Genomic DNA, 13,788 nt, shown 5'->3' with positions numbered 1-13,788 from the left:
TTCTCTGCTTGGGTGCATGGTTCTATTCTATTCTATTCCAGCCTGTAGCAGCTGGAAAGAGTGAGTAGAAGGAAATTGTGCTTCCATCCTTGTAGACTCAGGTTAGGGTAATGGAGGGCAACTTTTTTGGCAGGCGTGACACTAACTAGCCCTGCACCCTCCCTGGGTGCGTCCACACATGCAAGCATGTGCACTTGCAGCAGCTCAGATAGAAGCAGTGGAAATTTGAGCCAGGGCTTTTTGCCTCAGCGCACGTGCTTGGACATGCACTTTGTTGTGGAGCAAATTGTGCCACGTGGGGCAAAGTAACCCTGCCTGGCTTCTCCCGGATTTGCAGCCAGGGGGAGCTAGAGCCTGGGGCCAGCACCTGTGCTGTCGCCAGCAGTATAAAAAGCTGCCCTGTCCTGGCCCCATCTGTACAAAAAGCTGCCCTGGCAAGCAGCTCAGGGCTACTTGCTCTCAGGAGCTTCTGGGGCCTGACCACTTGGTACCTGGGGACATTACACCTTGTGCCAGCTGGACTGCTGTAGCAGCATCCCAACTCCATTTTTAAAAATACCCCAAAATCCATGTTTTTCCACAATTAAAACAAAAGACCACTCTACACACACACACACACACACACATCTAGAGAGAGAGCAATCAGTTGCAATGCTTTATTGGTATATTTACAATGTTAAAGCAATGTGGAAGCCTACCAGTGTCTCTATCATCAATTTATTCTATCAATACATTTTAAATACCTATATGTGTTGATGTGTACTTTTGGTTTTCTTCGCACATGATGGATGTGATGGGGGATGTGGTGTTTGCAGGAAGGAAGTGGGAAGAGGTGTGGGGGACAGCGAGTGTGTGTGTGTGGAGGGATGTGGGTTGGTGTGTGGGTAGGTATGGGGCAATTGTTGGGGGGACTGTGGGTGTGAGAGACCTTTTGGGGGGGCTGCTCAGGAGGGGTGGGTCCCCTGGTCCCCATAGGGTGCAGCCCCCCCCCCACCCAGCACATGGAATGCCCCCTCCATAGGGTCCCAGGCACCCTGCCCAGGGACCCAGGCACCCTGCCCAGGGACCCAGCTCCCTCTGGAGGGCCACAGTCCTCCTACCCAGAGTCCCAGGTACCCTGGAGGGCCCCAGCCCCCCCACCCAGGGCCCCAGCTCCCCTTGGAAGGCCACAGCCCACCCGGCCAGGGTCCCAGGCACCTTGGAGAGCCACAGCCCCTGCACCCAGGGTACCAGGCACCCTGGAGGGCCACAGCCCCACCGCCCAGAGCCATAACTTACCTTCAGCAGCAGCAGTGGGAGTGGGGTGCTCTGAGCCATGGCGGTAGGACCTGGCACAGCACACGGAGACCACATGGTGGGCCCAGCTGGGTCCTGCCACCCTTGGGGCCCCTCTGATACCCGGCCAGGCCAGGCCCTTGGCAACAAGACCCTTCTGGGCATGGTGCACAGTCCCCATGCATTGCGCCAGGTCCTGCCGCCATGGGCCCAGCCCAGCCAGGCGGCAGAGGGGACCTGAGGGCGGCAGGACCCAGCTGGGCCTAGCATGCAGTCCCCGCATGCTGGGCCGGGTCCTGCTTCTGCCCTGCTGTGCCTGCGGGGGGGTGGCGCGCGGTGGGACCTGGGTCAGCCCCATGTGGTTTGCTAGTTTGGCTTTGCATTGGACCAGGTCATACGGCTCCAGGAGTCATGGGTCCTGTGCGTGTGTCCCGGGGCCCTGCAACCTGCTCCAGTGCAAAGCCAGACTAGCGAGCCGCATGGGGCTGGGCCAGGTCCATACCCCTGCAGCCCCGGGGACATCCCCCTGCCACTCCCCAACACCCCCACCGCCAGCCCTCACCCACCCACACCCATGAACCCTCCACTTACCTTGGACAGTGCTGGGGGCTGGAGGCAGCAGGAGAACAAAAGAGCCACTCTGGCTGACACCAGAGCGTCTCTTTTGGAGGACTCACTCCCTGGCACGGTCTGGGACCGTGCTATGCTCCGCTCTTCTGCAGAGTGGTTTTTTAGACGCCTGGATATCCAGGGGTCTGATTTTCTCCCCGTGCTGCAAGTTTGCAGTGTGGGGAACCTTTTTCATTCCCACACGAGCCTCTTGCTCTGCCTCAAAGGGGGCAAGAGCCACGTGCGCGCTCGTCTGGGCCCCCTGAGTGCAACTCCAGTTCCCTTAGTCTATCCAATCTGCTGCTTTGCTTTCTGCTCCCTACTCTGTACTCCCTGTCAATCTCCTGCTCTGCTTTCCTCCTGCCCTGTGCTTCCTGCCTGTTATCCTGCTCTATCTGCAGCTATGCTGCCTGTCCCTCCCTGATCTGCCATGCCACTTGATCTGGCTGCAGGCTGCCATCCCTGGGCTAGGACATGATCAGTTGCTCTGTTGAAATGCAATCTGTTCAACACTAGAAGCTGAGAGAGGCTTACACATGCTCAGAGAGGATAAAATCTTTGGAGATTTTAGCAAATCTCTTTTGAGACACACATCTCATGTAGGCTCAAAAATGTGTGCTTTCACCAAATTTGGGTGGATTTTCAGGGTGATAGCAAAAGGTATATTCCTGGTACAAAGGTACAAAGGCTACTCTCCTATCAAGTTTCCAGCCCCTTCTCCAAAATGTAGGGGCACAAGGACTTTCCAAAGAAAAGCCTGCCAGAAATGACTTAAAATGAGTTTTCTTTAGCCTTCCAGAATGGCTGAACTCCTTTGGCTGAAACACGTACACACAATGAAACAAACACTCAGCATGGAATATTTCAGCCTGAATGGGTTAAGTTACAGTATAAACAACTGTAAACAGGTCCTTATAGTGGAAAATGTTGAGCTCCATCTATAACTCCGCTTAGGGGAGCTGAAAACTTTTGTAATTAAAATGAAACAAGCAGCAAGGACTGGCTATGTAGTTTAGAAAAGCCAAATTGGTATCTTGGAGGGACCACAGTTCACAATTATATTAGACAGCTGATTCACAACCTAACTGCACTCCCTTCATGCTGCCCAGACATTACAAATGTCACAGACATAAGGGAGAACTCAGGGGTTATAGAAGACAGTTCCTATTTCATCATTCTAGAGAGCTAGTACAAGGGGTCTGTCTGGGTAGGAAGGGAACATGGCCAGAATGTTGACTTCTTGGGCTAGGGATATAAATTACACATAAACCAGTATAAGTGATCAGAAACTGGTTCAAAACTATAACACAACAGAAGTTCAGTGCATAGAAACCACTTTCAAAATGGCTGAAACCAGTTGAAGATAAACCTGCATGGATGTAGCATCACACTTAACTAATTTAAGTTAAATCAGTTTATTGAACTTGTCCCATATCCCTTCAAGATTCAAGTTAATTCAGTCCCTCAGCATCCCAGGACACTTTGCACCTCTCCTGCAACACCACCCACCCGCCCTTGCAGGGTGGCTGGGCAAGTTTTGGCTCAAGCTGTTTGCTTCAGCCAAGCAGGGAGGCATGCTCTAGTGCCCCCTGGCTTCTGATCTGGACCACTGCAGGCATGTGGCTGCATTTCTAGAATCAAAAGTGAATGTCTGTTCACTTGTTTATCTGTTCAATCTATGTGACTCACTTGTGAAGACTGAATTGATTCAACCTTGGGCTTTTGACAGTCTTTACTTAGCTTTAAGCACAGCCTAATAACTAGAATAGTTCTTCTTTCTGCAGATCTTGACTAGAGTAGATTCTGACCCTCTGTTTTTCACTCATTAGTATGAGGGGTCTGCACCACTTCTGGAAGGAGTTGTGTCCATTAAGGTACACTTAAGAAGATGTAAGTGCTTTGTGAATGATAGTTGATGATTGAGTATGTATATAGGTGAGGAAACTCTCAGAGCTCTTACAAAATCTGGGAGGGCTGCCTGGGAGGACAATGATTCATTTCTGCCATCTTTCCTGACATCAGAGCTCTTGCAGTTTAGATGCTGAATACTTTTGCTAAGTAGCTCCACATTGAACGTGTCATTCAAGAAATCCAATAATTACACCCTTTATTAATAAGGTGCAAATTTATCAGTATGGATGATCAGATGGAATCCTACCTGTCATTCTTTACCACCTGCACAAATGCCAGTCTTGACTGAGGTGTTATCACTGCTGTGACTATCACGCATAGTATGGATGCCTTTTCACCTGTTCTGAACAATCATTTTTCATGTGAGAGTCCTAGTTTTCCTCCCCACAAAAGGGCACTCAAAACATGCACAGCACTTTCTGTGAATTGGGCAGGGCAGGATGCTCAGCTTTTTCCACAGCTGACCTCATCTGACTGAACAGGTTTTCTGCTAGGAGCACTTACCATCAACGTCTCTAGTAGTATATCATTAGATTTTTGAGGAGCTTTTTCATCTCATTGGTCCCATCATTCTTTCATCGTTTGTGAACCTTCTTATCTGAATCAGCACAATGTGGTTTCTCTTCTCTCTTCACTGCTGTGTTGTAATAAAAAATGTTTTGGTGTGACGTGTTCTAACATGAAAAGCTGCCTCTTTCATAATACAATCCCTAAGGTTGCATGCAATAGTGCCTAAGGGATGTACTCAGTTAAGATTGAACCAAACAGAGGTCTAGTCTCCTTTCTACAGGCATGCATAAATACTCTCAGAGAGGGAAAGGATCACAGCACTGTGCTCACTGTGGCAGTGTGTAGTTGCACAGGTGTTTTGTACCCTGCCTCCAAGTAGGAGAGGATTTAAAAGGAAAGAAATATACAAAGATAAAGGTTGAAATGATCTGCAATAAATACTTGCTCTTCAGGTTCCAACCATCAGAATTGAAGCTGAGAGCCCAGTTACTCATGCATCCAACTTTCTACCAACCTATACATCAAATATACACTCAGTCACCTGATCCCCTTTTCCTCCCCTTCCAATTTACCACACATTCTTTTGTTTTCATATATGAATTTTCCTAATCAAAATTCCCCTTATCTTGGGAGTGGAAGAATAAAAGCCACATGCAGGATCATGTCTATGGAAAAGAATGATCCTGGCTTGCAGCCACGTACTAATTCATTATAATAATAGTAGTTTGTAGTAATTTGCCAGGAAGCATAGACAGCAATGACATTTTAACTATTCTGTGAAACAAACAGTTCACCCTGTTACCGAACTCAGAAAACAAAGCAGATCACAAACTTTACACTTAACCACACATCTAGTTCTTTCATATTTCCTATTTTAAATTTGCAAATTTTCTTCGTGTAAATATCAGTAACACTGACTGTAAACATCTGTACACAGCACATAAATGGACTTTTCCTTTGAGATAATCTCAGCATTCATTTTTGTTTTTTTGTTTTCAGTTCTTTTACTTCAAAATACTAAAACTTTGGTGGAGGGTGATAGGGGTACATGGCCCTTGTGCTCTACCTGATTTGTGTATCAGTTTAGTTCTGCAACATAATGTACAGAAATCTCAAGACTGCTTTAAATTATACTCACTGCCAACAGATTCCATGGAGCAATACAGCAGCTAAGGATTGATTAGCTGTTTGAAAGGTTATACCTTCCACCTTCTACACTACCTATGCCAGCAGCAGAGAAGAGTAGCTGGAATAGGAACAATTATGGCAATTGTACCAAGAGAAACATCCCTATACAGAAGTGATCCTTCCAGAGGCAGCTATGTCAGTTTTCAGGCCATTTTGCACCAGTGCACAATAGAAAATGGCTTTAGTACAACTTAGATCTTCTCCATAAATGCCCTATTTTTTCACATTAACATGACCCATATACAATAATAAACTCCTTATTTCTTATGAGGCAGAATGAAGAAAAAAATTGTCCCGGTAGAAACTGAGTAGCAGCAGGTAGGGATTTGAGCCTGCTTGCAAGCTTGTTTCCAGCCCTGCATGCCAGATGGAGCTTGTGAACTGATCTGGCACATTGAACCAGGTCAACGGCTATACGCAAGGTCCAACCCAATGCTCTGGCCCCAGTTGCAGACTGACTTTGCTTGCCACCCCAGTCCTAGAGCTGCAGTTGCCACTGCTCCCCTGCTGCCAAATTTCCAGATGTGTAGGCAGCTAGTTTTCTCACATATAATGAGAACCCCAATTTTTACCATCTGGTTTTGGTAAGAGAGGTGTGGGTTATATACCAGAAAATACAGTAGATGATTTATATATTATGACCCTTTGTATATCACTAATAACCACAGCAAGGAAAAAGTAACTGCAAGTGACTTGAAACATGTATTCTGACATTCCTTTCATACTCACTTTTGCAAGCTCCATGGGTCCTACACAAACATGACAGGCCTTTACCAGATCTGTGAGATCCTTTGAATCCCTGGATCTCCCTCTTGCTTTTGCCTTTAAGCCAGCATTTAATTGCTAGCAATTTGTATCTGTAATAAAGATTAGGCTAAAAACATATGCACATAAGCATGTGCATTCATGTGACAAAATCACATGTACAACCCATTAACTATGTTTAAACATACTGCTTTTCTTCTGGACAGTTAATCAGTGGATTTTACTGCTGTCCTAGAGTAGGGGAGAAAAAAAAGAAAGAAAATTCAGTTTAAATAAGTGACTCTGTTAACATATTTTCTAATATGCAAAAATAATAAAGGCTGAACATAATTCATTTGTGTATTCAAATAAAAAAATCAGCTTGTTTTGCACTCCGGCAACAAAACTGCCTACTTGTCCTGACATTCTGGGTTTAAAACAAAAATATACAAGGACTGGCTGACATTTTCTCACATTTTATTCATTTGTTCCACATTGACAATTCTGGAAGCTGAGAAACATAATAATAAATAATATTGACCATAATATTATTGGACCCAAACTGAGGAGTAAACTACTGTGGACAGGAGACAGTTCTCATATACAGTTAGCTTTTGGCCCCCTTCATATCTTTGTTTCACTCAATTTCCTCTGTTTCCTAGGAAATCCTTTATTTCAGCAATGCCTATAAACTCTTCTGTAAATGTAACATGATCCAAGCTGCATGCCAAAATCTGGAAAAGAATACAGCTGGAATATACTGAACAGAGTGGGAGATACCTGAGATGACTCTCTTCAGTTATGCAAGAATCTCAGTTATGTGCTGCAAAAGCATCAGTGTCAGGAGGTGAAGAGGCCAGAACTGTATCTGTCCAGCTACAAATAAACACTCCAGAGCAGGAATTACCAAACTCTTCCACATTTTAATACAGAAACAGTTTCAGACCCACTCCCTTCCCGTTTATGATCACATAGCATCTTTGTGCCAAATACAATTATCTGGTTGTTGCCTCCATGGAAGAATACTATTAAGAAAGTATTTTATGCATTTTAGTTGCAACTTAACAACTGGAAATACAGGAGCTGTAATCATCTGATCAGCTAGTTCTTCTCACACTACTAGCAAATGCTCTGTGGGCCACCAGTGAGGTGCAGAACACATTTCTGAAATAAAAAACTACTGTCTATGTAGCCAGCTACATTGTTGCAGTATAGAAGATTCTAACCTCTCCAGGAGAAAGAAGAAAAATCTACCAGTCCAGCCCCTAGTCACTTGAAAATCAGTTTGGGGCTTAGAGTGGGAACTAGCTTCTCACAACAGCATGCTAGTTTACATCTCATTCTGTTAGGAAAGCAACAGTCACTATGGGAAGGTCTTCAGCAGAATCACAGACCACAATAACTTTCCAATCTCTATCTAAGAAACAGGCCAAAGACCAGATTTTCAAAGGTATGCAGGTACATAAAGGAGCAGATAGGTGCCTCTTGGGATGGTCTAAAGCAGTGTTTCTGAACCCATGGGTTGTGGCCCAAAAGTGGGTCATAAGGATATATGAAAGGGTTGTGAACAAGCTGTAAACATGGATTAACAAACTTAAAAAAAAGGATTCTCCTTTAAAAGGAGAAAAACATGGGAAACTGAAGCTTTTCCCTTCTAGGCTGATAGAGTTCCAGCTTGTGAGGGGCTGCTTGGGGCCCCCACACACCCTCTCCCTGCCCCACACATGGGGGGGGGGGCTAGGGGTCAGTGGATCAGGAGCGAGGGGCACTGGCTTGGGACTGGCCATCCATGTTTACAGATGGGTCCTGGTCCAAAAGAGGTTGAGAAACACTGCTCTAAAGCATCTAAAAAGACAACAGGCCTACACCCCACTGAAATCAGTGGGAGCTATGTATCCATTTATTTAGGTACTTTTGAAACTCCCACCTATCTGCATGTTTCAGCCATTAAGTACCACTGATAATCTAGCCACTGCTACCTAAGTCACAAGGGAGCAATAAGCCTCATCGGAGCATCCATCATTTAAATTTGCAGAGTATATGCCCTTATCCTCATGCAACTACAGGCTGCCACAGTGAGCATAGTGTTGTGGACTCTTCTCTGTCTGATGGGATCTATGCATGCCTGTAGGAAGGAGACTAGATGTCTCTGGTTCTGTCTTAAATTATTATATCTAGTTATATCCTTCCCCCCAAAAAACTAGTTGGAGAAGGAGGGTAACATTTAGATCTGTGTGGTCCTAATCCATCTTCCTGCCTGACGATGATCTTCTGGAGTTGTGTTGCTTAGCGTCTGTTAGCAGGTCCATTTTCAGGAATTCTAAATTCTTCTACAACAGCTGAAAGCTTGCATACAGCATCTCAGAAGCTTCTTATTAATTTCACCAAATGAGTTCTAATTTTTTGGGCTAGTGTATGACATCCATTCATCAGCAAGTGATGGTGGATATTGCAGCTCTTCTACTGATTGGTGGTGCATTTTCTCTTGTGGCTGTAAAACCATTGTTAGATGTCCAGGTCCTGCCAGTGGTCAGAGGTGTACATGGCATTAGGGGCCACTGTACTGACAGGCTGTTTCCTTCAGTCATGTTTTTCTGTCACATTGGAGTACAACTCCAATGGTTTTAGTTAAGAGAAGAACAAAAAAGAAAAAATTAAAGAAAAAATGATTAGGTTGACATCTACTTAATCTTGTGGGTATTTTACATTTAAATTAATGCATGATGGATCTATTAAAAGACGGTATTGAAAACATACAGCAAATACTTATTTATCCAAAAGCCAGACTATTATTTAAGGTAGCTAGCACCTCTAGACACCGTGAAATCATTAATTTAAATATGTTTGAGAATAGTTCAAAATAATCCCTAATGTACAAGCCACTTCCTTTCAGAAGTGTCTCTTTCTGAGGCGGACATCACAGCTCTTTGAAGATATGGATGAGGAGGCAGCAATTATGAATTATTTGCTGATCTGGAGCAAGACTGTCAATGAAATGAGACTGTAATAGTGAGTCATTTGCCAAAGAAAAGAATCTTAAAATTTATCAGAAACAAATGTCAGATTGGATTGGAAGAAAATAGTTGTGCAGTACATATATTCTTGGATAAAAGAGTTTGACCTGACCCAAGAAAGGAGTAGAAACTATATCAAACAAGGAGACTTTACAAAGATTCATTGTTATGTTAATCTAGCTCAACAGATTTGTCTCCAATTTGTCACAATTAAAGGCTTTATTAAAATGCTGCTTGAAAACAGAGCAGAAGAGCTGTGCCAGGAGGCAAACTTTTGGGAATCAGAAACAAGCTGTCACAGAGCCTGGGCACAGATCTATTTTGAGATTAACAAAGAACCTCCCTGGTGCAAGTCCATATGGACTGGGGGCGGTCGTGCTGCAAAATGGCAGCCCACCCAGACGTGCTTGCGCAGCAATGACTACACACAACGGGACTGTCGCTGGATTCAAGAAGAAACGGGGGCAATGGGCTCGGACATCCCTTCTCAGCCTGCTGCTGCAGGTGCTGTGCTACACCTGCTCTCTGAGCCCCACGGGCACGCTCCGTGTCACCAACTTTGAGGAAGGAGCCACCAGCATCTGGCTAAGCTCTGGGAGCGCTGCCTTGTGGTGGGGCTCCCCCCTACCACTTCCACCTTTTGAGTTAGAAGCTCCTTTACCAAGGGGTGCCAGAAGCAGCTCCCCGGCCTACCTGGCTGCAGGGAAGGGCGAGCAAAGCCCCAAGAACCATCCCTTACCGGCGCAAGTCTCCCTGCGGCTTTCCTGCCGCTGTGCCAGTGTTTCCCCAACAAAAGCGTCCCGCCAGACCCGAGCGGGCGCGCTGCACAACTTTGCCACAGCAACGGGCTGCACTAGGTAGAGGCCGGGGAACGCCTTAACAGGTGGGTCGCGGAAACATGTATTAACGTAAGCCTGCCTTGGGCTGAAAAAGGTTGGGAAACACTGCCCACGCCTCCCGCTGGGGGGCGCGCTGGTCGTCCCTCCTGCCCGGGCTGCCCAGGCCCCGGGCACCAGAGACAACTTCCCCTACTCGTTCTCCGGGCCCAGCTCTCCGGTGTCCGCGCTCCCATGCGCGGGACAGGCCGAACACGTGCCTGGAGGCAGAGCGGGGCGACGGAACACCTCGAGACCACGCGAGGGCGAGAGCTAAGGCCACCCGGGGAGGTGCCGCTAAAGCAGCACGAAACCCCCGCCCCGCCCCGCCCCGGCCCCACCTGGCGTCACGTGGCCCCGCTAGGGCGGGGTGCGACGCTCCCGAGCAGCCAATCACAGCACCGCTTGGTCCCGTCCCTTCCAGCCAATGAGAGACCGGTCTACCCCCCGGGGGCGGCGGGAGCTGCCAGCCCGCTCCCTGTTCCGGCCAATCGGGAAGCAGCTCTCAGCGAGGGCGGCCTCTCCGGGCTCTCCTGCACTCTCCGCCGTGCCCCGCCCCTGGGGGCCCGGCCCGGCCAGGCGCAGCCCAGCGGCGGCGGCACCAACACCAACAGCAACAGGCTCCGCGCGGACGCGCCGGGCTGCAACCGCCACTCGCGAGGCCTCGCGCCGCTCGGAGCAGGTGGGAGCGGGACCGCGAGCAGCCCGGGGCGGGCTGGCGGGCGGGTGGCAGCTGCCCGCGGCGCGGCGCGGCGGCGGCCAAGATGGCATCTGTCACGGGCGGCAGGTGCGGGTCGGGCGACGCTCAGGTGGACGCGCGGGGAGCCCGGAGCGCGGCGCCTGCCGAGCGTCCCTGCCTGCGTCCCGGGCCGGGAGAGAGCCCGCGGGACCCGCCGCCGCTCTGCCCGGGTCCCGCCGCCTGGTGCCGGCAGCGTCCCCGGCCCGCAGCCCGCTCGGAGCCGCTCTGGAGCGCCTGGCGGCGGGCCTGGCTCGCCGGCTCCTCGCACCGCGCGCTCAGCAATGACTGCGGGCGATGCTGAGCGGCGGCGGCGGCTTCTCCACTGGCCGGGCTAATGCCCCGCCTGACTGTGGGGACCGGGCGCCGGGGCTCACTCATAGCGCTGCCGCTGCAGCAGGTGTTGGCAGTGCTCCCTGGGGCAGGGGCAGGGCGCTGGCTGCCGTCCTCCCCTCGGGGAGGCGGTGGGTCTGTGTTGGGTCAGGTTTAGGCGATGGGCAGTTCGGTTCGGGATGATCTGGGCTCTCCGGCCCAACTTCTGTCTAAAATATTGTGTCTTTCGCTGAATCAAAAACACGCTACAAATGATGTTTGCTGCCGTGGTTCCCCTGCTGTACCTGTGGCAGGTTAGGGTGTTATGTTTTGTGTCAGGGTTGGCAGTCATCTTATGTGGAGTTTAGATGATCAATTGGATGGGATGGTTTTGGACAGGGATGATCCTGTCCCATGTGCTGGGTTTGGGCGAAGTGACCTCTGGAGGGCCCTTCCAGCCCTACTTCTCTCCCATCCTCTGAAAAATATCCTGTCCTCAGCGCACAGATTCTTTATCTGCATTTTGTTTTTTATAGGATATAGTAAATATACATTTAAGTGGGTGACACATTTTTTTTTAACACACTTCATACTTAAAACCTTTGAAAACCTTCCATAAACTTGTAATTATCTTGCAAATCTTGCTGTACATCACAAGTATAACAACAGTTCCTAAACTTCAAGCACTTGCCCAAGTGTCACTGAAATCTAGGCCTTTTTATTATTTCATTTACATCAGGTCTTTCATCTTAGAAAACCTAACTTGTTGCTATACCAGCAAAGTGAAAAGATATTTGTAGAGATGTGAAACTAAGTAGTTAGTATTTTTGGTACATGAGGCATCTTCAGTGTTATGTATTTTTTCTGTCTCCTGGCTAATGCATAGAGATTTTATTCTATGAGTAAATTCTGGAGTCAGAAGTGAAACACTTGTTTTCTCAAATTAGCACAGAGGATCAAAACTCTTTTCTCCACTTTTGTTCTGTTTTGGAATTTACTTTAGCTTTGGGCTAAATGTTGCCATTAGGATTGTACAAAACTTTGAAGTTCAGAAAGGATGAACATATTATTTGTGGTCACCAGAATGGAAATGCCTTTTATATTTGTAGTCTCCAAAAGCTGTGTCAGACATCACAGTTCAGGCTCCCGTTTTTAAGTTCTAATCAATGCAAGTTTCACTTTCACTGGAGTTCCCATTGAAACTTCTTGTTCTGGATCTAATGTTTTCTAGGTGTGGTCATAACATGAAACAAGATAGTGTTGGCCCAGAACTTGAGGATGTGGTACCGAAATGGATCAGGTGGTTTTACTAAGAGAATAAAGTTAATTTTGGAAGCTTATTTTTGAATGAGATGATGACCATCACAGTAAAAGTAAATTGGAATTTCATACACAGACAATATGGTAATCAAGACTGATTTTTAAAAAACAAGGGCAAAAGTTATACATCTAGTTCTAATTTTTTGACTTTCTAGTAGGTTTTCCAGCCTTTATAGGACCCCCCCCTCCCCCCCCTGTACTTGAGACCTGTTGACTAGCAAGATGCAGTTATGGAAACTCTGTTTTCTGAACGCTATTTTTGAGAAACAGGACCCTCTAGCTTTTGAATAACTTTGGAGGGTGATAGCTATCTAATCAAGTTGGTCATTAAGACTGTTGGCATTTCCATCTCTTGATTTCTAATTTAGTGCTTGGTTTTTCTTTTTCTTTTTTTTCCAGCATCAAACTCTTTACTTTTTTATCTTCCTCTGTTTCTAATCTTAGACTGTCTGAAACCATTCACCCTTTGCAACATAGTCCAACTAAGTTCTTGAGACCTCTTTTAAAAATCATTTCCTTGAATTCAGTGAGATTTTGTTTTTGGTCATTGGCATCAGCAGGTATGCTACAGGATGGCCAGGAGATGGCTGCTTTTTGCTGAGGAAGATTCTTGGAGGAAATGCTCAAAACACCTTTTCTGAATTCAGGCTTTCAACAGGAGTAGTTTCTTTCCAGGTGTGGAGCACTTGCTGAAGGAGCTGTGTCAGCTGAGAGGTAGAAATAAGTCAGTCTCTGTTCTGCATTTTTTAGGCACTTGAGATCTGGTGGGTGCCTGTTTTGCAGATTTTCTGAACTTTGCTAGCAGAAGTTTTGATTTTGGATCAACTGTCTTGGGCTGGCAGTGCCTCCTATGATCATTAATTTCTTAGCATTACTTCCCTGTTTGCCCTAGTCTGTTTGAAACTCTTTCCTCCCTTTTTCAGGTGCCACTTTGACTCTCTTATACACTTTTATTGATTGAGGTATGTCATTTTAATCTGCATGTCTTCCAGTTGCTAGATTTCTACCCTGGAGGGTGAATGTGTCCCACTCCAATTTGGCTTGTTTGCTGAATTAGACTAATTTGGTCCTACTTACAGTAGACAATCCTAGTGTTAGAATGGTGATATTTCACATGTGAAAACTGCTTCTAGCAGGACATATTTTCTCACTTTGATGCATTTAATTCTGAGTACGGTTAGCTACTGATGCCTGGTTCTTACTCTCTTGTAGCAATGCCATTGTACACTGCAAGGGCTGGTATAACAGCAGTAACAATATAATTAGTCTCCCCAGAGCAGTGCTCTTGCCACCT

The 13,788-nt window shown here is 47.0% G+C and overlaps 1 protein-coding gene across 5 annotated transcripts in view; it reads left to right on the top strand.

Moving 5' to 3' along the window:
* Nucleotides 1-10,652: 10,652 nt before the first annotated feature.
* Nucleotides 10,653-13,788, top strand: part of MPP7 (MAGUK p55 scaffold protein 7) — a 277,171-nt gene continuing 274,035 nt past the window's right edge. For 2 of the 5 annotated variants that reach the window (XM_059729112.1, XM_059729113.1), the window contains exon 1: nt 10,653-10,808. The gene's annotated coding sequence lies outside the window, so the exon portion shown is untranslated. The remainder of the gene's footprint in view (nt 10,809-13,788) is intronic. The other 3 variants (XM_059729114.1, XM_014609084.3, XM_006263073.4) reach the window with 2 other exon arrangements.

The sequence above is a fragment of the Alligator mississippiensis genome, chromosome 5 (assembly GCF_030867095.1).
Source record: "Alligator mississippiensis isolate rAllMis1 chromosome 5, rAllMis1, whole genome shotgun sequence".
NCBI classification, from domain to species: domain Eukaryota; kingdom Metazoa; phylum Chordata; order Crocodylia; family Alligatoridae; genus Alligator; species Alligator mississippiensis.
This window is presented reverse-complemented; position numbering and strand designations above follow the sequence as displayed.